This window comes from Cololabis saira, chromosome 6 (assembly GCF_033807715.1).
Source record: "Cololabis saira isolate AMF1-May2022 chromosome 6, fColSai1.1, whole genome shotgun sequence".
NCBI lineage: Eukaryota > Metazoa > Chordata > Actinopteri > Beloniformes > Belonidae > Cololabis > Cololabis saira.
Genome location: NC_084592.1, coordinates 45994712 through 46016341, shown reverse-complemented (window position 1 = coordinate 46016341; position 21630 = coordinate 45994712). Strand labels below are relative to the sequence as shown.

Genomic DNA, 21630 nt, shown 5'->3' with positions numbered 1-21630 from the left:
GATATTTTACAGTTCACGATAAACCGTCAAAAAAATTCCCCACGGTAAGAATTTGTCATCTCGCGGTAAAAATGTTAAATTCCCGTCGATGACGTTTTTGTGTAAAGTTGGGTTTATGGTTCTGTGTTAAATCCACACACAACGTACGTGAAGGAAGGAAGGAAGGAAGATATGAGCTTGAAAGAAAGAAAGAAAGAAAAAAAGAAATAGAAAAGAAAAAAAGAAAGAAAAAAAGAAAAAAAGGAAGAAAGAAAGAAAGAAAGAAAGAAAGAAAGAAAAGAAAGAGAAAAGAAAGAAAGAAAGAAAGAAAGAGAAAAAAAGAAAGAAAGAAAGAAAGAAAGAAAAAAAGAAAAAAAGGAAGAAAGAAAGAAAGGAAAAAGAAAAGAAAGAAAAGAAAGAGAAAAGAAAGAAACAAAGAAAGAAAAGAAAAAGAAAAGAAAGAAAGAAATAGAAAAGAAAGAAAGAAAGAAAGAGAAAAGAAAGAAAGAAAGAAAGAAAAGAAAGAAAGAAAGAGAAAAGAAAGAAATAAAGAAAAGAAAGAAAAAAGAAAGAAAAGAAAGAAAAAAGAAAGAAAGATAGAAAGAAAGAAAGAAAAGAAAGAAAGAAAAAAGAAAGAAAGATAGAAAGAAAGAGAAAAGAAAGAAAAAAAGAAAGAAAGAAAAGAAAGAGAAAAGAAAGAAAGAAAGAAAGAAAAAGAAAAGAGAAAAGTAAGAAAGAAAGAAAAGAAAGAGAAAAGAAAGAAAGAAAGAAAGAAAGAAAAAGAAAAGAGAAAAGAAAGAAAGAAAGAAAGAAAGAAAAGAAAGAAAGAAAAGAAAAAAGAAAGAAAGAAAGAAAGAAAGAAAGAAAGAAAGAAAGAAAAGAAAGAGGAAAGAAAGAAAGAAAGAAAGAAAGAAAGAAAGAAAGAAAGAAAGAAAGAAAGAAGAAAGAAAGAAAGAAAGAAAGAAAGAAAGAAAGAAAGAAAGAAAGAAAGAAAGAAAGAAAGAAAGAAAGAAAGAAAGAAAAACGATAAATTCCCATTGGTGTAGTTTAGTATTTAGTATCTTTTAGAGCAGTGATTTGGCTCCAAAGACTGAATGTGGTGATAGATTTATAGTTAAAAAGGTGGAGTTGAATTGGTATTTTTTTTTATCGTCATTTTTATCGTTATTGGGATAAATGCCAGAAATTATTGTGAGAAATTTTTTAGTCCATACCGCCATCCCTACTCTACATCAACATCGTCAGCTCAGGAAGTTTAACCACAGCAGCTGCTGAACCTTCTACTCTCCATCATACAGTCTGTTCTCTGCACGTCCATCACTGTCTGGTTCAGATCCACCAAACTAGACAGAACAGACTGCAACGGACCATTAGGTCTGTGGAGAGGATAATTGGGACTAACCACCCATCTATCCAGGACCTGTACCGGTCCAGGACCAGGAAACGGGCAGGTCGAATCTCTGCAGACCCCTCACCCACTCTGTTTGAACTCCAAGGACAGTTTCATCCCCCAAGCTGTTGCTCTAATGAACTCTCACAATTAATAGAGACTCAGAGAAATCAATCACCGTGCAATAACCATAACAATAACAATTAAAGCTGCAAGCAGCGATGAACGGTCCTCCACCCTTGTGCACGTTCAGGCTGCAGTGGAAGCTTGTATGACTTGATGTAGATTCTTCAGGCCTGGACATTTAGTGGATGAAACCAGCCATGACTCTCTATATCAAACCATTCAAAAGTTATGGCAGAAAGTAGGAACTATCAAATATGGACCAATCAGAAGAAGGGGCGGGGCTAATTTGCACCAATTATGTTCAAGGACTCAATACCGAGTCCGATGACACCGCCCACGAGTCTTTATGTCAAACCATTCAAAATTTTTGGCAGAAAATAGGATCTATGAAATATGGACCAATCAGAAGAAGGGGGGGGGGGGCGCTTTTTGGCGTCCATCATCACCACGGTAACGCTTTTGACTGAGAAAAGTAATGTGGGTCGTCGCAGGATGGAGACGCACATTTTGATGTATAACACACCTGGGTGCACGTTACGGTTCGGGCAAAGAAACGGCCGAAGAAATGGCATAAATTGCGCCAAAATTAAACAATCAATTCAAAATGGCCGACTTCCTGTTGGGTTTGGGCCATGGCGCCAAGAGACCTTTCTTTAAGTTGTGACATGATACAGGTGTGTACCGATTTTCGTGCATGTACGTCAAACCGTATTGTGGGGCTTGAGGCACAAAGTTTTCTACGGGGCGCTGTTGAGCCATTAGGCCACGCCCATTAATGCAAACCATGAAATATCAAATTTTTCACCAGGTATGGCTTGGTGCAAAATTTGGTGACTTTTGGGGAACATTTAGGGGGAAAAAAGGCCCTCCTTTCGTTGGAAGAAAAATAAAAACGAGAAAACCATTTCCTACAGATACAATAGGACTGTCAGTGCTCGGGTCCTAATAATAACACTAATTATAATAACACTATCACATGCTGTAACAATGCACCTTCCAACAATAATCATGTCTACCTCATACTGCTGCACCTTTCAGTTTTTTAATTGTATATATGTCGATAAGTGCCACATTTGTTTATTTACTGTTTGCCATTTTTAAATCTTGGTACAGTAAGCGAAATAACCGGAGTCAAATTCCTTGTCGGCCAATGTTCAAACTTGGCCAATAAAGCTGATTCTGATTTGTATTCTAATTAAAAGACACAATTAAACAGTAAATAACAAATAAAATGAAATAAAATGATAAGAAAAGAGGTAAAATAATAAAAAGCAGCAGTTGTTAGTCAGTAAGGGCAGTAGATCCAGCAGGTTCATCTCATTCTTACAATGGCAATAATTACGTTTCTATACGGTCAAAACGTACAAAGACCGGGTCAAATACAGTATTACAAAAGTAATCTGTAACAATTCGTACGGTGAATTAAACCAATTTGACAATTGTACACCACAATGCCTGTTTCCAGGTCGTATTAATCTGTGACACAGTAAATAAAGAGGAACCAAAGAGATGGAGATGTGAGAAGAATACATGAAATGATATTCAGTTTGAAACGAGGAGTAAAGCCTGTGTCTCTCACACTCGTTCTTTCTGTTTCTACCAGCGTGGGCTGCTCTCTCTCCCTCGTCCTCCTGTTTTCCATGACTCCCACTCAAACAGCTCTCTTGGCTCCCCGAGCATCTCTCTCTCCTAAATCTCTTCTGTGACGGTGGAAAAACATCATGTGGGCTCAATTTCCTGACTGACTGTCTCCCTCCGTCTCTCAGCGAGAGATGGGCCTGGTGAGGCCGGCGCTGGTGGCTTAGAGAGTCTCCCACGTCTCCTGGGACACCCAGGACTCCCCAACGGGGCGTCCTGGGTGTCCATCCATCCATCCATCTGCCTGCAAGCTTCAGGGACCGGTTCACTTAGAGAGGACGACACGAAGGCATAACAGACTCGCTCAAGCGGAGCTCCACACCCGAGCTAGGTGCGATGGCGCTGATCTCGACTGGCCGTGTTCATGATGAACGACTGCGAGTGTTGGAGTCTCTCACAGCTGAGCGACAGTCACGACCACCGGGGACCAAGAACAAGCCACACTTTTACTAGTCAAGTAAAGAAACCATCCCAAAGTCACAGCTGAGGCTTCCAGAAACAAGCTCACTTTTTTTGCGATCAACTGCTTTTTTATTATTTTGTTGATGCATACAATTAAATCAAACAATTATGGACGCAATTGTATAGAAAACACAGACAGGAATGTGGTGCATGGAGTGCTGCTTGGGTATTTACAAAAAAGTGTATCCCTAAGTTGTTCTTCAGTCGGGGAGATCCATAAAATGTTGTAGACAGAGAACTGAGGCACTCATGAGGGTACGATTAATAAAATGCCTTTATTGGTGCATGGCTAATCTATTAAAAGTGTGTCTACGCGTTTCAGCCAAACTGGCCTTCGTCAGGACAGAAGTGAAATGTTTTACAGATATGTATAAAAAACACCTTTAAATCACCTGCCGCCCCCACCCACCCTGTAGCGATCCAACAAGACAACAATAACACAACAACAGGACAAAACAAACAAGACAAGAAAGCAAAAAAAAAATGGGAAAAGGCGAGGTTGGTCCTCGAACTGAAAGAATCCTCGGATCCCACTGTGAGGAGTGCACTTGTACGAACAGGTCGGAAGTGGCAAGCTGGCCCAGAGGTCGCCAGGGCCATTGGAAGACTCCAACACCAGGAGACAGTCGGCCGGACGCAAGCAGGGAGAGCGGGGCTTGGATGGGGTGAGTCCCTGCGCTTGTGGTCCAAGGCCACGAAGAGGGAACGGAGAGCCATGGTTGTGGAGGAAGTGTCATGGGCGAATCAGGAGCAGTACACCATCAAGGCTGTGTCGCAAGTTAGCCAAGGAAGATGGACCACGTGGGAGGGCAGCATCAAGAGACCCCTTAGCTGGGCCGACCTGTGGAAGAATCCTCAAGCCAGACTCAGCTTTCTGCTCAGGGAAACCTATGACACCTTGCCATGCCCCAGAAACCTCCACCAGTGGTTTGGCAAGGAAGAGAGCTGTCCCCTCTGCACTCCCCACGTACGAGGGGACAAGGCAAACTGGACCTGGGTGATGAGGCGTAAAGGAGACCTCGCAGAGCGTCGAATGCCAAAAAATAAGGCTTTTTATTGTATGTAAAAGCACAGACATACAGGCGGAAGGAAAAAATCAGTATTCTGAAAAATGGCACAATGGGGCATAGCCTCTCAACAAGCTTCCTCCACTCAGCAGACCCCCCTTCTGGTATGCAGCTGCTGTTTATAAACCCAGGCAGGGTGGAGAGGTTGATTGGACACAGGTGGGCCCAATCAGCAGAACCAGGCACACCTGTGTGCTGCTCCCCCGCAGACCACGCCCAATCCTCCACTCTGCTACACACATTAAATAAAAGTCCGTGATGGTGAGAAGGGGAGGGGTTGCTCACTTTCTCACAGTAAAGGCTGAAATATGGTTCTGCGTCAAAACGACGCCGTGCCTACGGCGTGTGGTTTGGGTCGACGCAGACCACACGCCGTCACCTGCGCTGTCACTGACGTCACCTCCCGAAAATTGTAACTACGCGTCGAGGCGACGCAGACCACACGCAGACGGAGAGGGCTGTGATTGGTTTGCTTGGGAGCAAAGCATTTCCGGTTTCCGGTTTGAAGCAGTCGTGAACTTCCAGGGCTCTTTTCTTCGTTTATATGTGATTTTTTTTGTTTTGGTTTTTTGCACAATAGTTGTCCTTATTTCTTTGATTCACTGTGACCGGAAAAAGTCGGATAAACCGTTCAGAAAAAGATCGCTAACTAGCGGTCGCGGGGGGTACTGCACCGCGACCAAATGGAGTGACGGAGAAGTCTGAAGGTTCAGCACGGCGTCACGGCTGCGGCGTGTGCTCTGCGTTGGTGTGACGCAGAAGCATATTTCAGCCTTAAGTTTGAAGTTGGTGAAAATGTGTTTGCAGGGTAATTCCTCACAAACAAGCTCTCTTTTATTCCTCTAATGTAACGCTAAGACTTGATCTGAGGCGAATAGTGAACGTTTCAGAGCACAGCTCCTGCTCGGCTAAAAAACATAAATCCCGGCCTGTGAAATCCGTCCTGTGGCGACCTCGGGGCCTCGGGTTCAGGTTCAGGCCGGGTTCAGGCCGGGTTCAGGCCGGGTTCAGGCCGGGTTCAGGTTCAGGCCGGGTTCAGGCCGGGTTCAGGCCGGGTTCAGCCCGGGTTCAGCCCGGGTTCAGGTTCAGCCCAGAGTCAGCCCGGGTTCAGCCCGGGTTCAGGCGTGTCAGGTCAAGATTCACGCTCCGCCGAGTTCAGGTTCATCTCAGCCTCCTCATAGCTCGGCTATTCCTGGGACTGACATCACGATGATCGAGGCTTTTATCAGCAGCCTGTAATAAAATAATAAAAGCCATAACAATGGCAACGTGTCTCTGTGGAGAGAAAATCATCCTCCTCTTCAGCGCTATCACTGCAAAAACTCAAAATCTTAACAGGAATATTTGTCTTATTTCCAGTTAAAATGTCTCATTTTTAGTCAAAAAATCTCATTACACTTAAAACAAGACTCATCACTGGAAAAAACAACAATTTTCACCTGTTTCAAGTAGATTTTCACTTGAAATAAGTAGAAAAATCTGCCAGTGGAACAATATTTTTTTGCTTGTAATAAGAAGATAAATCTTGTCCCACTGGCAGATTTTTCTACTTATTTCAAGTGGAAATTGACTTGAAACAGGTGAAAATTGTCAAATAACAAGTTATTTTTCTGGTAATGACTCTTGTTTTAAGTGTAATGAGATTTTTTTGACTAAAAATGAGACATTTTAACTAGAAATAAGACAAATATTCCTGGTAAGATTTTGAGTTTTTGCAGTGTAAGTATCAAAAGTATCTTTTGAAAAAATATACTCAAGTATCAAAAGTAAAAGTATTTTATAGTACGCATGAAAAGAAGCAACACAACCAAAAATGATCCTTCCCTTGTTTTTTTTATTTCACTTTCAGGTGAATGAAATGTGCTATAGAATACAAACCAAAAATAAACTGTCTTTCTTGCAAAATATAATTCTTTGATTATTTTAATTTGTCACGAGTAACGAGGCGGCAAATGTCAAAGTAACAAAATTAAATTGTATTTTTTAACTTTTAAATGTAGTGAAGTAAAAGTAAAAGTCATGATTGAAAAAAAACACAAGTAAAGCACAAATCCTTTTTAACTATTTGACTCGAACCTGAATTGAATTAGATTTTTCTACATATTTCAAGTGAAATTTTCAGAATATTTGTCTTATTTCAGGTTAAAATGTCTAATTTTTAGTCAAACAAATCCCATTACACTTAAAACAAGACTCATCACTGGAGAAAACAACAATTTTCACCTGTTTCAAGTAGATTTTCACTTGAAATAAGTAGAAAAATCTGCCAATGGAACAAGATTGTTTTGCTTGTAATAAGAAGATAAATCTTGTCCCACTGGCAGATTTTTCTACTTATTTCAAGTGAAAATTTACTTGAAACAAGTGAAAATTGTCAAATAACAAGTTATTTTTCTGGTAATGACTCTTGTTTTAAATGTATTGAGATTTTTTGATTAAAAATGAGACATTTTAACTAGAAATAAGACAAATATTCTATCTATCTATCTATCTATCTATCTATCTATCTATCTATCTATCTATCTATCTATCTATCTATCTATCTATCTATCTATCTATCTATCTATCTATCTATCTATCTATCTATCTATCTATCTATCTATCTATCTATCTATCATAACAATGGCAATGACGTGTCTCTGTGGAGAGAGAATGGAGAGAGAATCCTCCTCCTTTTCTGCTCTGATTAAAACAACATTCTGTCCGAGCAGCTCGATCTTTCGTCCTCTGAAAGTTGAGCATTTATAGCCACCGGTTATTAAGTTACAATGGCTGAAAAAGAGCTTTTTATAAGCTTTTTATAAGCTATCAAAGGTCACCCTCGGTGAATCAGAGCAAAGAAAAACTGAATCAGAGTCTGGAGAGAAAACTGACCTGCTGTTACAAAGATGTGGACAGTAATTAGATGAACCCAGAAACACAACGAGGGTGGCGATTACAGCCGGACGTGTCGGGGTCAGAGGTCAGTTCCTGCATTGTTATGGTGGCCTTTCCGCCGTCAGCCGCTGATAAACAGCTAATGAAGTGAAGCTGCAGCAGCTGTGAAGGAAAAGCAGCTGATCCGGATCAGCTGACGCTGCAGAACAAACTAAACGCTCGGCTTCTGAGGTGAAAATGCTATTTTAAAGTCCTTAATCCGTGCACACAAATATCGTTAGAGGCAACAAAATCAACCTCTTTTTATTTTTCATGTAATTGTACGTCAGTGACAGTCGACCCTTGTGAGGTAGAAAAACAACCGGGCCGACGACTGACACCGTTTAAACTATTTGTTATTTAAGCGACTCTTAAATTAAATACTTATGATTTTTGAAAACTGCGCAAAGTTATGGATAAGCCCTAAATGCAGGCATTGTGACGTAGAATTGTCAAATTGGTTTGATTCACTGCACGAATCAGCACAGATTTCTTTTGTAATCCTGTATTTGACCCGGTCTTTGTACGTTTTGACCGTATAGAAACGTAATTCTTGCCATTTTAGAATGAGATGAACCTGCTGGACTCTTTAACAACTTGTGCTTTTTATTATCTTACCTCTTTTGTTATAATTTAATTTAATTTTATTTGTTGTTTTGTTATTATGTTAGCTTTCTACACCTTTCTGGTCCTGTTTTGTTGATATATTTTGGTCTAATGCAATATTATCATTAACTTCATGTTTATTCGTTGTTTTCTTTTCTTTCATTTCTTTTGTATTTTAATTCTTATTTTGGAAATGACCAAAATAAATAAACAAACAAACTGTCAGCTCCTTTAAATCAGGGCTAAAAACATTACTGTTTACTGAAGCGTACTTTTAAATTAAATACTTACCTGCTGTACTCTACTGCCCTTACTGTTTAACAACTTGTGCTTTTTATTATTTTACCTCTTTTCTTATCATTTTATTTCATTGTATTTGTCATTTACTGTTTAATTGTGTCTTGTCACTTTTAATGTTGATGTAAAGCACTTTGAATTACCTTGTATTGAAATGTGCGTGTGGCAGGGTGGAGGAGCTGCAGCCACTCAGGCTGACGGGACACAGGTGTGGCCCGTCAGCCTCTCCACCCTGCCAGCCTTATAAGACTGAGACTGAAGCTGAAGCTGAAGGGCTGTTGGAGAAGGTGCTTGTGCACGTGTGGCGGTGTGTTGGAAGTTTTGCCAATAAAGGGTTCTGCACTAAACTCCGTGTCCTCTCTATCCTGTCGGTCGGGCCCCTTAGCACTCACACTGCTACACTGGCGCCCAACGTGGGGCCCGACGGGATGGAGAAGGGAGGCACGGAGCGGGCCCTGGACGCGCTCGCCCATGCCATGGCGGACCTGGCCGCCCTGCTCCGTTACCAGGGCGAGCAGCAGCTGGCGAGGCTGGAAGCGCTCGTGGCCGCGGAGCGACCCACCCCTGCGCCACGCCGGAGGTTCGCTGCAGCAGCGCGGGAGGGGCTGGCGGCGCCGCAGCTGAGAGGCCGGGAGGCAGAAGCTGCGGGCCGCGACGGGACCCGCGGAGTGGCCCACCCCGGCACCCCGCCTGAGGTTCGCCGCGGCAGCGCTGGCGGCGCTGCAGCCGACCGGCCGGGAGGCAGTGGCTGCAGGTTGGAAGTTTTGCCAATAAAGGGTTCTGCACTAAACTCCGTGTCCTCTCTATCCTGTCGGTCGGGCCCCCGTAGCACTCGCCCTGCTACAGTGCTATACAAATAAACTTGCCTAAACTGGATCTTATCTGAACTACTGAAAAAGTGTAAATATAATATTTCATAAACCGGCTTTGGGGTGATTTTTAATTAACAACCATGACGAGTGTATGAACTGCGTGTGTTCTGCTATTCTGTCATGTTGTCTTTGTATGTTTATATACTTAGATATACGTATATTTATATCATAGTTATATCATAGTTATATCATAGTTATATTATATTTATGATAGAGCATACATCTTGTATTAAACAGGTTATTTTTGTAAAAATGATATATATTTACACAAATTAGTGTATAGTACAAAAAATTAATACAGACATATAATTTACAGGACTGTCTCAGAAAATTTGAATATTGTGGGAATCTTAAACTGTAAGCCATAATCAGCAATATTAAAATAATAAAAGGCTTGCAATATTTCTGTTGATTTGTAATGAATCCAGAATGTATGAAATTTTTTTTTTTTTTTAATTGCATTACAGAAAATAAAGAACTTTATCACAATATTCTAATTTTCTGAGACAGTCCTGTATGTTTAGTTGTGGAAAGGGGGAGGGATTAAATAAGTTTAAACTTCCTCCCACTCCTTTTAGAACATGTAACTGAAATATGTGTTTTGATGTTTTTTTGTCTTTATGTGGTGGAATGCCCACCTGTATTTGTTTTCTCATCTTTTTTCTTTTTTTTTATACATGTTCGGAATAAACAAAAACGAATTTACATTCCCGTCAGAATTCACTAGAGTCGTTTTTTTTAATACTAGATTTGAGTTCTGCTTTTAATTTTCTTTTCAATTATGAAGAATATCCACCAACACTTCCCTCCTTTCAAGTGTGCACACTGTGCTCGCCGGCCGGCGTTGATGACGGCACGTCGTCTGGGGGTCAGATCTGGCTTTTTTCCTTTTCAAAAGGAATTCCAAATCCAGCGCTAGTGAAAGCGGGAGCTGGTGATGAGACGATGAGACGTCGCCCTCGCCGCCGCTCGCCCTCCTCTCACGGCCTCGGGCAGCCTTCCAGCTGCATTAACACACCAGCTCTTTGTGTTTGCGTTTTCTGCCGAGCACGTGTGTCGTAGTCGCCTGGAGCGATTGCCGCCCCGAGGCTTTGAAAGCATTAGATCCGCCGGGGCTCATGTCAATGTTTTGGAAATATCGTCTTCCTCGGTGAGAGTTCAGCTGATTAATCACTTCATCGCTGCAGACGCGCCGTCTTTACAGTTTTTCTCTGCTGTTTAAACACATGTCAACCGACTCTGTTGAGTGTTGTTTTCAGACCCAGGAAACGGTCCCTGACTATGATCCAGTCCTGAAACGTGTCATCATTTGTAGCTTTTCTCTCTTTTATTTTGAAAACCGTTTTTTGTTCCTGTGCATCCAGGTTGATGCTGCTACCTGTCTGTGACTCTGTTTACATGCATCAATAACCCTTTTAAAACCGGAATATTAGCAATAACCCGAATTTTGACTGCATGTAAACGTAGTCAATGTTTCCATGCAGTCAAAATTCTGGTTAAGGTCAATATTCCGTTTACTGAAACATTCAGAATATTCCGTTTCCATGGTAATTAATCATTCAGGATATCTGGATCAAACCAGCGACGCGCGGAGAACGTGATGATGCAATTACCGTCATTTCTGCTTCTTCTTCCTGTGTCCAAATCCACAACAACAACAATAACCAGCGTATTTTTGAGTCTTCCAGTCCAGCGTCTTCCAGCGGAGCTTGATCTGGTCTGGCGTTCCTACAAAAGCTGCTTCAACCAACTTTTCTCTCACCTTCTTGTAAATCTTCTATCCCGGTACTTTCTACCATCTACAAATGCAGAAATGTTCATATCCTTCATTACATTTATGAAGTGATTAGTCTCCTCCAGGGGCCTGTACTACGAAGCAAGTTCAACATACCCAGGATATCTTTTCCTTATCCAGATTCACTAACCCGGACAATTGCAATCACGCTAAGCGGTCACACGACGGTGGTTATCAACTCGGTATATCAACCCAGGTTTCTCCAATCTGGATATGAGCGCGTGCACATAAAAGGGGCGGTGTTTTCAGCGCATGACCAATCGCAAGCATGGAGAAGTCCGCTGTCAGAGCCGCTTATTTCAGTAGCGAAGAGCAAACAATAATTTTACGGAAATATGATGAGTATAGGCATAGAATACAGGCAAAAAGCAACACAGTTGCAGCTGCAAAATGCAGGAAAGACAGCTGGCAAAAGATCGCTGACTGTATAAATGCGTAAGTTCATAGGGATATAAACATCACTGCCCCATCATTAGGGCATAAGTAGATCTGACTATAATTACAGTTGTCTATTCTGTTAAATGCATGTGTTGCTTAGATGTATTCGTATGGTGTGTATGACAATTGGGAGCAAATAAAAAATAAATATAAAAACATAATTCAAAGCGGTAAGTAGGCTCACTTTCATATCTTAGAAGTACAACAAGTACAAGGCTTTAGTGTTTCTATCACTCTCTGTTTTAGGATGATATCAGTATACAAAAGCACAATGAAATACCATTGACAATACTTGCAGCAAACAGAGAAAAAAAATGACAAGAAGAAGATCGGAGGGATCCTCTCACGATCCGCGCACCGAGCTCCACTGGATTCTCTTTGAAAGGGCATGCCATTTTCCAAGAGAGCTGATTGGTCAGTGGGCGGTGCTTTTATACCCGGCGATCTGTATCTCGAACATAACCTGCTCCGGAGCAGGTTAGCGGTTCAGCATAAGTTACCATGGCGATGTACCCCGGTGAGAAGTGAACCACCGTCGTAGTCCTGAAAACCCAGGGTTAAACCTGAAGTTACCTCGCTAACCCCAAATCCCGCTTCGTAGTACAGGCCCCTGGTCTTGTTTCTCCGTGTTTAGAAGAACTTCCTGGACTCTATAGACCAGGATTCCTTGTGAACAGAACATGCACAGAAAACAAATTCCTGTTCCTTTTGATGGGGATATTCCGTTTGGTGTTTACATGACCCAATATTCGGGATAGAAAAACCGGAATATGAGCAAATTCCGGTTTTTCAAAGGGGTTATTGGTGTTTACAACCGGGTTATTGCTAATATTCCGCTTAGAAAAGGGTTATTGATGCATGGAAACGTAGGCTGTGATTCCCACCTGTCTTGCATTCACTCATCACTCTCCTGACACACACACACACACACACACACACACACACACACACACACACACACACACACACACACACACACACACACACACGTGTGTGTTTGTTCCTGGAGTGTCTTCACACTCTCTGTAATCAAACGCTCTAAGTGTTTTGCAAGTGTTTCCTATTATGTTTGGTTCACGCGGCTTTTAAGTCCTTTGTTTTTCCTTGTGTGACAGAAATCACGACATGGATAAATCTGGGAAGTAGAGATGCACCGATCAGGATTCTGAGGGCCGATCACCGATCTCCAAAATCAGTATCTGACGATCACCGATCACAGCGTGAAATCCATAAATCTGTCAATATTGTTGTCTCATTTACAACACTGACATCGTATAATTACGTATAAAAATGAGGAGATGAGAAAGTATCATGAATTGTCTGTTTTATTGCAGGCTGATGTGCAATACGCAATATTTTACCGTCTAGAGACTTAGAGATGATTTAGACTCGGCTTACAAAGAGTAAGTGTAGCTTAATAACTTAATCTTTCCTGTGGTAATAATTATGTACAACATGTGCACCAACACAGACAACAGCAGACATGTCACCCTCTTAGAGTTGATACAAGTTGTAAACTATAAACCTTAGTTTTCCTGAGAAAAAAGGAATAAAGGAATTATGAATTGATCGAGTTTTGCGAAAGCTTTAGCGATAGCATCCGCTGTGTGTGAGTGAAGCAAAACTCTTCACAGTAGAATCCAAATGTCACTCGTGAAGCGACTGACACGACTGTCGTCCTGGGTGAGGGTTAGTGAGGGTTAGGGGTTGGATGTGTGACTGATTATAGTTTGGTATAACTCCGACGGGATTTCATCAGTGAATTAATTACAACGTAGCAGCGCGTACCGCGGATCCAAGCTGCTAACGACGCGTGTAGGGTTGCCACCCGTCCCGTAAAATAAGGAATTGTCCTTTATTTGAGAAAAAAATGTTGCGTCCCGTATTGAACTAATACGGGACACGATTTGTACCGTATTTTCATTAACTTTTACACCATATTTTAGTTGAATTATTGAAATAAATGAACCTTTACACCATATTCTAGTTGAATTATTGAAATAAGTTAACTTTTACACCATATTCTAGTTGAATTATTGAAATAAATTAACTTTTACACCATATTCTAGTTGAATTATTGAAATAAATTAACTTTTACACCATATTCTTCACCTGTATCTATATTCTACATCTGGGCTGATGTGGACGTACGTAACATAGGAGGATATTTCAGTTGTTATATGGTTGTCTGTCTCTACAGTCATGAAAGTTCAATGCTATTAAAGCACTTTAAACTTTTAATCAAAGCATTTTGTTTTTTCATATAAAATAAACACATTTTTATTCAGTTTAGAAGTTTTGAGGCTTTTTTTTTGGCTCCTGCGCTGCTGAAATCAGGGCGTCCCTTATTTCTATTTCTGAAAGGTGGCAACCCTAGACGCGTGTAAACCCGATGTCTGCTACGACAAACGGCTGATGATCAAGGCTGATGAATTAATTACGTTACGATGTAGATCTTTATTTTTCTTGCTTATGCTGCTGTTGTTTATAGGTCTCTGTTACAGGTGAGTTAGCGGCGTTGCTACACCTCCTGTTCTTTATATAGTCCTTGACTTGAGAAACTTTCAAATGTCCTTTCAGCTTCGTTGTGTTGACATTTTTTTTCTAACATTCCTCCTCGGGGTATTTTCTCCTCACACAGCTTGTCCTTTTCAGACATTGTAAAACGCCCATACCGAGTTTTATCAGCCCTAAAATAATCAATCAGCCTTATGATAATTGATAAACCCTGAGATTACTGATAAGTCCTATAATAATCAATCAGCCCTTGAGATATTCAATCAGCCCTGAGATAACCAATAAGCCCTAAGATAACTGATCAGCCTTATGATAATCAATCAGCCCTGAGATAACCTCCTGCATTTTCATGACTTTCCACTTCAAATGTACAGTATATCTTAGAGTTTTGAGTCATTTTATGTAGATAAACGCATTTTTGAAAAAGATGATAAAGACATATCTAACACACACGCATATATACTGTATGTATATATATATATATATATAGATATATATATATATATATATATATATATATATATATATATATATATACATATATATATATATATATATATATATATGTATATATATATATATATATATATATATATATATATATATATATATATATATATATATATATATATATATATATCCACCCTTTTCCTACAATAATAATAATAATAATAATAATAATAATAATAATAATAATAATAATAATAATAATAATAATAATAATAATAATAATAATAAAAAACCTCCCAAAATGCTCTCTCCTGGGAAAACAGAAAAAAAACAAATATATTCTTGGATGGCCGATAAACGTTACACTGGTTCTGGACCAGACGTCTATACTTTGTGTTAATGCCTATTCATGAGTTGCAAAGTGGAGATTAGAGGATTCTTTCTTTGATCATTTGCAGATCGGAGCGTTTGTGTAGGTCGTTGCCGCGGCAACAAGTTCAACAAGCTAGCATCAGGTTTTTAAATGAAAGAAAATGCCTGAATGGTTTCACCCTCCCCCCCACCCCCATCTTGTTGACACCATGTCGGCCTGTCGTCTTCACTAGGTTCAACTAGTTGAGACAACTCTAAAGAAAAGCTAGCTGGTCAATCATGCACCAAACGTCTGAGGATTAACCTTAACTGAGGTTTGGGTTTTTACTAATGTTCTCCGACACAAAGTGTCCAAAAAACATCCACAATATAACTCTAACTGGGAGATAGATTAAAAAGACCCCAAACATCATTTGTGTGTTGTGGCTCTCACTCTTACGCAGGCAAGCCTGCATGATATGGAGGTATCACCCATGTCTTAGGAGTTTAGCTCTAAATCACTTAAAGTAGTTCCCTTGAAGCAAACGGCGTCAGAGAGGAGTCAGCCCAGAGCGGCTACTTTACTACGAGGCCATGTCCACGATGTTTGGAGCGAAGGAAGACGGAGAGAGACGAGTGAAGGACCAATCAAGGCTCCAACGAAGGGAGGGCTAATAACCAACGTTCCTCGCCATCAGTTTAGACAATTATATTTAGTGATGCACCGAAATGAAAATTTGTGGCCGAAACCGAAAATAATTATAAACACTTGTTCGTTTGTTTTCCCCACTTATTCGACCGAACACCAAAAGTGTTTTTTTGCAATTTTCGGCCGAACAATTTCGGTTACCGAACAATCGGTGCATCACTAATTATATTGTAACCATTTATCTAATATTTGCATTTTTGTCAGTAGAAATCTATGATCTAGATTCTTGATGTGACATCAAACGTCTTAACCTTAACTGAGGTTTGGGTTGTTTACTAATGTTCTCCGACACAAAGTGTCCAAAAAACATCCACAATATAACTCTGAAGACGTCACTCAGGTTGTGAACTTAAAGGCCTGTTTTGGCCTTTAGATGCTCGTCTTCCTCTGTCGCTGTCAGAATCATCTGAGCTGTTGAAAAACAGCGACTGCAACCTGTTAAAATGATAATCCGCTCCGGCCCCCTTTCGTAACACATGTGCAAGATCAAAACATCACAACTATGCAAAACCAGAAACTGTTGAATCTTCTGGAGTGGGGTTTTTTCTAAACCGGCCTCAACCAGCAGAGACGGAAAACTCCATCCACCTCCACCTCCTCGATCCCTGACACACATCGAGACGAGCTCGACCCGCCTGCCTCCGTCCTCCCGCGTTGTCTTTATTAGGGGATGCCGGTTAAGCGGGGCAGATTTTCCAGCCCCTCGCAGGCGAGTCGTCTAACGAGGCGGACCATTTCCAGCAAGCCCTTGGCCCCGCGCCACCCAAATGAAGACCACATTTCTGCAGCAGTCTAAACTGTCTGTCTCCGTCTGCCATCTGAAGGGGAAGCCGAGTCTGCTGGGGCGAGATTTGGATCTCGCTGCAACTTCAAAGCCGTGTGGGCTGCAAGCGCTCACATCCTGTCTGAGGCTGACGTCAGTTTAACCCCCATAGGTTAGGTAGCGGCGCAGAAACAACTCGCCCAAAACGCCCCGAGCCCCGACGGAGGGCAGAAAACACCCGCAGGGTAAAACCACCTGCTGCCTCTCGGCCCTGGTCCTCCAATCCTGCTGATTCACCGTACAGGATCGGCACAGATTACTTTTGTAATACTGTATTTGACCCGGTCTTTGTACGTTTTGACCGTATAGATCAGGGGTCGGCAACCCAAAATGTTGAAAGAGCCACATTGGACCAAAAACACAATAAACAAATATGTCTGGAGCCGCAAAAAAGCCTTAGAATGAAGGAAAATGGCGAAAGGCGAAATGTCGAGAAAAAAGTCAAAATTTCGAGAAAAGTCGAAATGTCGAGAAAAAAAGTCCAAATTTTGAGAAAAACATTAGAAATGTCGAAATTAATGTTGAAGTACAATCTTGACAAAAAAGTCAAAATGTCGAGGAAATAGTCAGAATTTCGTGAAAAAAGTCGAAATGTCGAGATTAAAAACCCGCTGTGAAGTCGCATCTGTGACGTCATGAACGTTCCCTCTATTTAAACGTAATTCTTGCCATTGATCCGGTCTTTGTACGTTTTGACCGTATAGAAACTTAATTCTCGTCAGTTGTGTGAAATAAGACCTGGAAACAGGCATTGTGACGTAGAATTGTCAAATTGGTTTAATTCAGCGTACGAATTGTTACAGATTACTTTTTGTAATCCTGTATTTGACCCGGTCTTTGTACGTTTTGACCGTATAGAAACGTAATTCTTGCCATTGTAAGAATGAGATGTACCTGCTTACGCACTGCAACGGCCTAATGCGTCTCAGTTAAGGAAAACGGCTTCAAGTACAGAAACGATTCAAATTCACAAACTCAAAACGAGGAACAAAAAGAGGAACGTGGTGCAAATGAAAAAACGTGCTGCAAAAAACAAAGACAAATGCAGCATCATCAAACGCTGCAAATAGAGAAACGATGCAAAGCACAAAACGATATAAAACAAAAACCATCTTCAAAAGAAAAACGCTTCATAACCGGTCACTACAACCGGAAGTGCTCCAAACCTGCAGGGGGCGCTCTGACTGAACCACAGTGTTTACATCCATGGTTTAAAGGTATAGTCAGTAATGTTGTAGAGCTAGCAAGATTTGAAAGTGGCCCCTCCTCTAAGCCCCGCCCCCTCCTCTAAGCCCCGCCCCCTCCCCCCCCTCCCGTCAGCGATCCGTCCAAAGCCACGCCCCCACAAACTTTGGGGAACGCGCATTTGCAGGAGTCGAGTTTTCCAGGACATTTTGGACAGCACATTTTCAACAAAACTACCCCATGTCTCATTCGCCTGTAAGCAAGGCTGGTTTTAGGGGGGGCAGGGGTGGGCTGTGCCCACCCAAACGTGCGTCCTGCCCACCCAATCAAAGTTATGGGGATCCTTTATTTTTTTATAATTTTATTTTTTTATAAATATAAAAAAAAATTACTTAAAATGAAGGCATCTGATTGGTTCTTTCCCCCCTGCCAATCCTCTGGTCCTCTGACCAATCCGTGCCATTCGGTGCGCAAAAAACAGATTGTTTTTACAGGATTAAAGCTGTCAGAGAAGTCAGATTTTTTTCTTTCCTTTTTCTGAACACATTATTCACTGGCTACTCTCAGGATGGAAGGACCATTTCACCCAGTATAACAATAGATGTTTTTGAATAACATTACAGACTATACCTTTAAACATACAGCGGGAACGGTAATGTGATTTTTATCTGACTATATTTATATACGATGTTTATATCACTGTACAACGCTGCACATTACGAGACGTTTCTTTATTATATTTTACACCAGATGATACAATGTACAATGTCCGTTCATGAAAAGAAACTGTCAAGACTTTAGCGTTTAGCGTGACGGGTTATCAGCAGCTGCTACTTATCCATCACTTATTAATGCTTTCAGGCTGATTTCTGCAGAAAGTCAAACACACAAAAAGGCTCTTTTGTGGGAAAGTGTGGGTAAAAAATATAATTGATATGTTATTAATGGCTATAAGTAGTAAGGGAACACTAATTCATCATGATTAGAAATATGAAGTAGCCTGCACCGGCTGCACACAGCTGTGGCAGCGACACGGCGCTGCACGGCGCCTGTAGCCTAGCAACCGCTCCAACATAACAAGAGCACTTTTATTTGGAGGTACAGGAGAGCGAAGAGCGCTGGTACTGAAACCGGGCCACCAGAACCTCTCAGGTCCTCCATTAAACCTGACACGGTCATTTCACTGACCCGTAAACTCTAAAATAAAATGATACTCTGCAGAGCACGAGGGCGGAGTGACGTCTGTGGACGTGTGTTTTTAACTACATTAAGATAAGATAAGATAAGATAAGATAAAAGATAAGATACAGCATGAACTCAGACTAAATAAACGATAAAAAGAAATTATAAGTATGAAAAATTAAAAAAAATACAGTAAAATAGAACTAAAAAAATAGTATATTTATATATATATATATATAAGTATATATATATATATATATATATATATATATATATATATATATATATATATGCATTTTTAATATATAATATATATTTTAATATATCATATATATTTATTATATTTATTTATTTATATATATATATATATATATATTTTTTTTTTTTTAATTTATTAATTTTTTTTTTTAACGGTATAAAGATTTTAACACAGGTCCTTAAAGTACATAAGGACCAAATTCAAATAAACAATTGGCATATATATTAATGGTTAATACCATGTTTGTAAAAATCTAAGGCATATACACATGTATATATTTATATATATATATGTATATATATATATATATATATATATATATATATATATATATATATATATATATATATATATATATATATATATTTATAAATATATATATACTGTATATATATGCATTTTTAATATATAATATAAATATATATGTTAAAAAATTAATAAATTAAATATATATATTAATAAAAAAAATAATAATATGTATATATATATATATATATATATATATATATATATATATATATATATATATATATATATATATATATTATTAATATATATATATTTTTTTTTTTTACATTATCAATATTTTAACATAGGTCCTTAAAGTACATAAGTACCAAATTCAAATAAACTACGTAGAAATGTACTCGGTGTTGCACGTATCAAGGAGAATGACGCAGTATTGGAAGACACGAGCGGCAGAACAGAAGTATGTGAGCTGCTATGTTTAGCCGTCCATCTGAAAGTGACTTTGGAGGCAGGTGTTTCCAATCAAGGCACGAGGGGGAACCTGTTATTTAAGGAACATTGATCCACGTCTGGGGTTCACGAGTTAATGATAAGAGCAGCATCACATCAGCGCGTGCATGACAGAACTGCAGGGAGGAAGAGAAGGACGCATCGTCTCGGTTCAGTAAACATCGGATGGAAACACTGTTTTCTGGGTGGGTGAGACGGTAACCAGGATACTACAAACTACTTTGGTTTAATCAACAAGCGAATCGTTTGTAGAGGCGAAAACTGAACTCCAGAAAAAGAACTAGGCAGAATCTGTGAGGCACGGCGGCGGCGGTACCGTGGCCTGGGTTTATCCAGCTGAACATCTGAGACGACTTCAGAGTTAGCGTCTGCTTCGCTGGAAGAGTTAGAACGCCAGGAGTTTGGTGCCAGTTACCGTGCATGTTTGTAAGGGAGTCACCTCTGTAAAAGTTTTAAGGGCGTCGCCTCTGCGAGCATTTTAAGGGCGTCGCCTATGAGAGCGTTTTGAGGGTGTCGACCCTGCCAGCGTTTTGAGGGCGTCGCCTTTTCTGGGCGTCGCCTCTTTAAAGGTTTTAATGGCGTTGCCCCTGCTAGCGTTTTAATGGAGTCGCCCCTCAAAGCGCTTAAAGGGTGTTGCCTCCGCTAGCGTGTTTTAAGGGCATCGCCTATGAGTGTGTTTTAAGGGCGTCGCCTCTTTAAATGTTTTAAGAGCGTCACCTCTGCTAGCATTTTTAGGGCGTCATCCTGCCAGCGTTTTTAGGGTGTCGCTTTTCCGAGCACTTTAAGGGCGTCGCCTTTGTGAGCGTTTTAAGGGCGTCGCCCCTGCGACGCACTAAAAACGTGAGGGCATCACCCTGCGAGCGTTTAAAGAGTGCCGCCTGTTTAAAAGTTTTAAGGGCGTCGCCTATGAGATCGTTTTAAGGGCGTCGCCTCTTTAAAAGTTTCAAGGGTGTTGCCTCTGCCAGCGTTTTGAAGGCGTCGCCTTTGCCAGTGTGTTTCGAGGGTGTCGCCTAAGCAAGCATTTTGAGGGGCGTCGCCTCTTTAAATGTTTTCTGGGCGTTGTCCCTGCTAGCATTTTAAGTGCGTCGCCCCTCCAAGGGCTTTAAGGGCTTCATCTCTGCCAGGGATTTAAGGGTGTTGCTTCTGTAAGGGTGCCATGAAGGCGTCAATTCTTCCTGCGTTTTAAGGGTGTTGCCTCCGCCAGTGTTTTGAGGGAGTAGCTTCCACTGGTGTTTTGAAGGGCGTCGCCCCCGAAAGTGCTTTAAGGGCGTCGCCCATGTGAGCGTTTTGAGGGCGTCACCCTGCGAGCGTTTTAAGGGCGTTGCCCCTGCTAGCGTTTTTAGAGCGACGCCTCTTTAAAAGTTTTAAGGGCGTCGCCTATGAGATCGTTTTAAGGGCATCGCCTATTTAAAAGTTTTACCCTGGCTAGCGTTTTAAGGGCGTCGCTTCTGCGAGGGTTTTAAGGGCGTCGCCCCTGCGGGAGTTTTAAGGGCGTCATCTCTGAGATCGTTCTAAGGGCGTCCCCCCTACCAGCGTTTTGAAGGCGTCGCCTCTGTAAACGCATTTTGAGGGCATCGCCTAAGCGAGCGTTTTGAGGGGCGTCGACTCTGCCAGTGCTTTAAGGGCGTCACCCCTTCCGGGAGTTTTAAGGGGCGTCATCTCTGGATCGTTTTAAGGGCGTCGCCTCCGCCAGCGTTTTGAGGGAGTAGCTTCCACTGGTGTTTTGAAGGGCGTCGCCCCTGAAAGTGCTTTAAGGGCGTCACCCTGCGAGCGTTTTAAGGGCGTCGCCCCTCCCAGGGTTTTTAAGGG

At 41.0% G+C, this 21630-nt stretch overlaps 1 protein-coding gene across 1 annotated transcript in view; it reads right to left on the bottom strand.

Moving 5' to 3' along the window:
- Positions 1-21630, bottom strand: part of klf12b (Kruppel like factor 12b) — a 94681-nt gene that overhangs the window by 30978 nt on the left and 42073 nt on the right. The window lies entirely within an intron of this gene.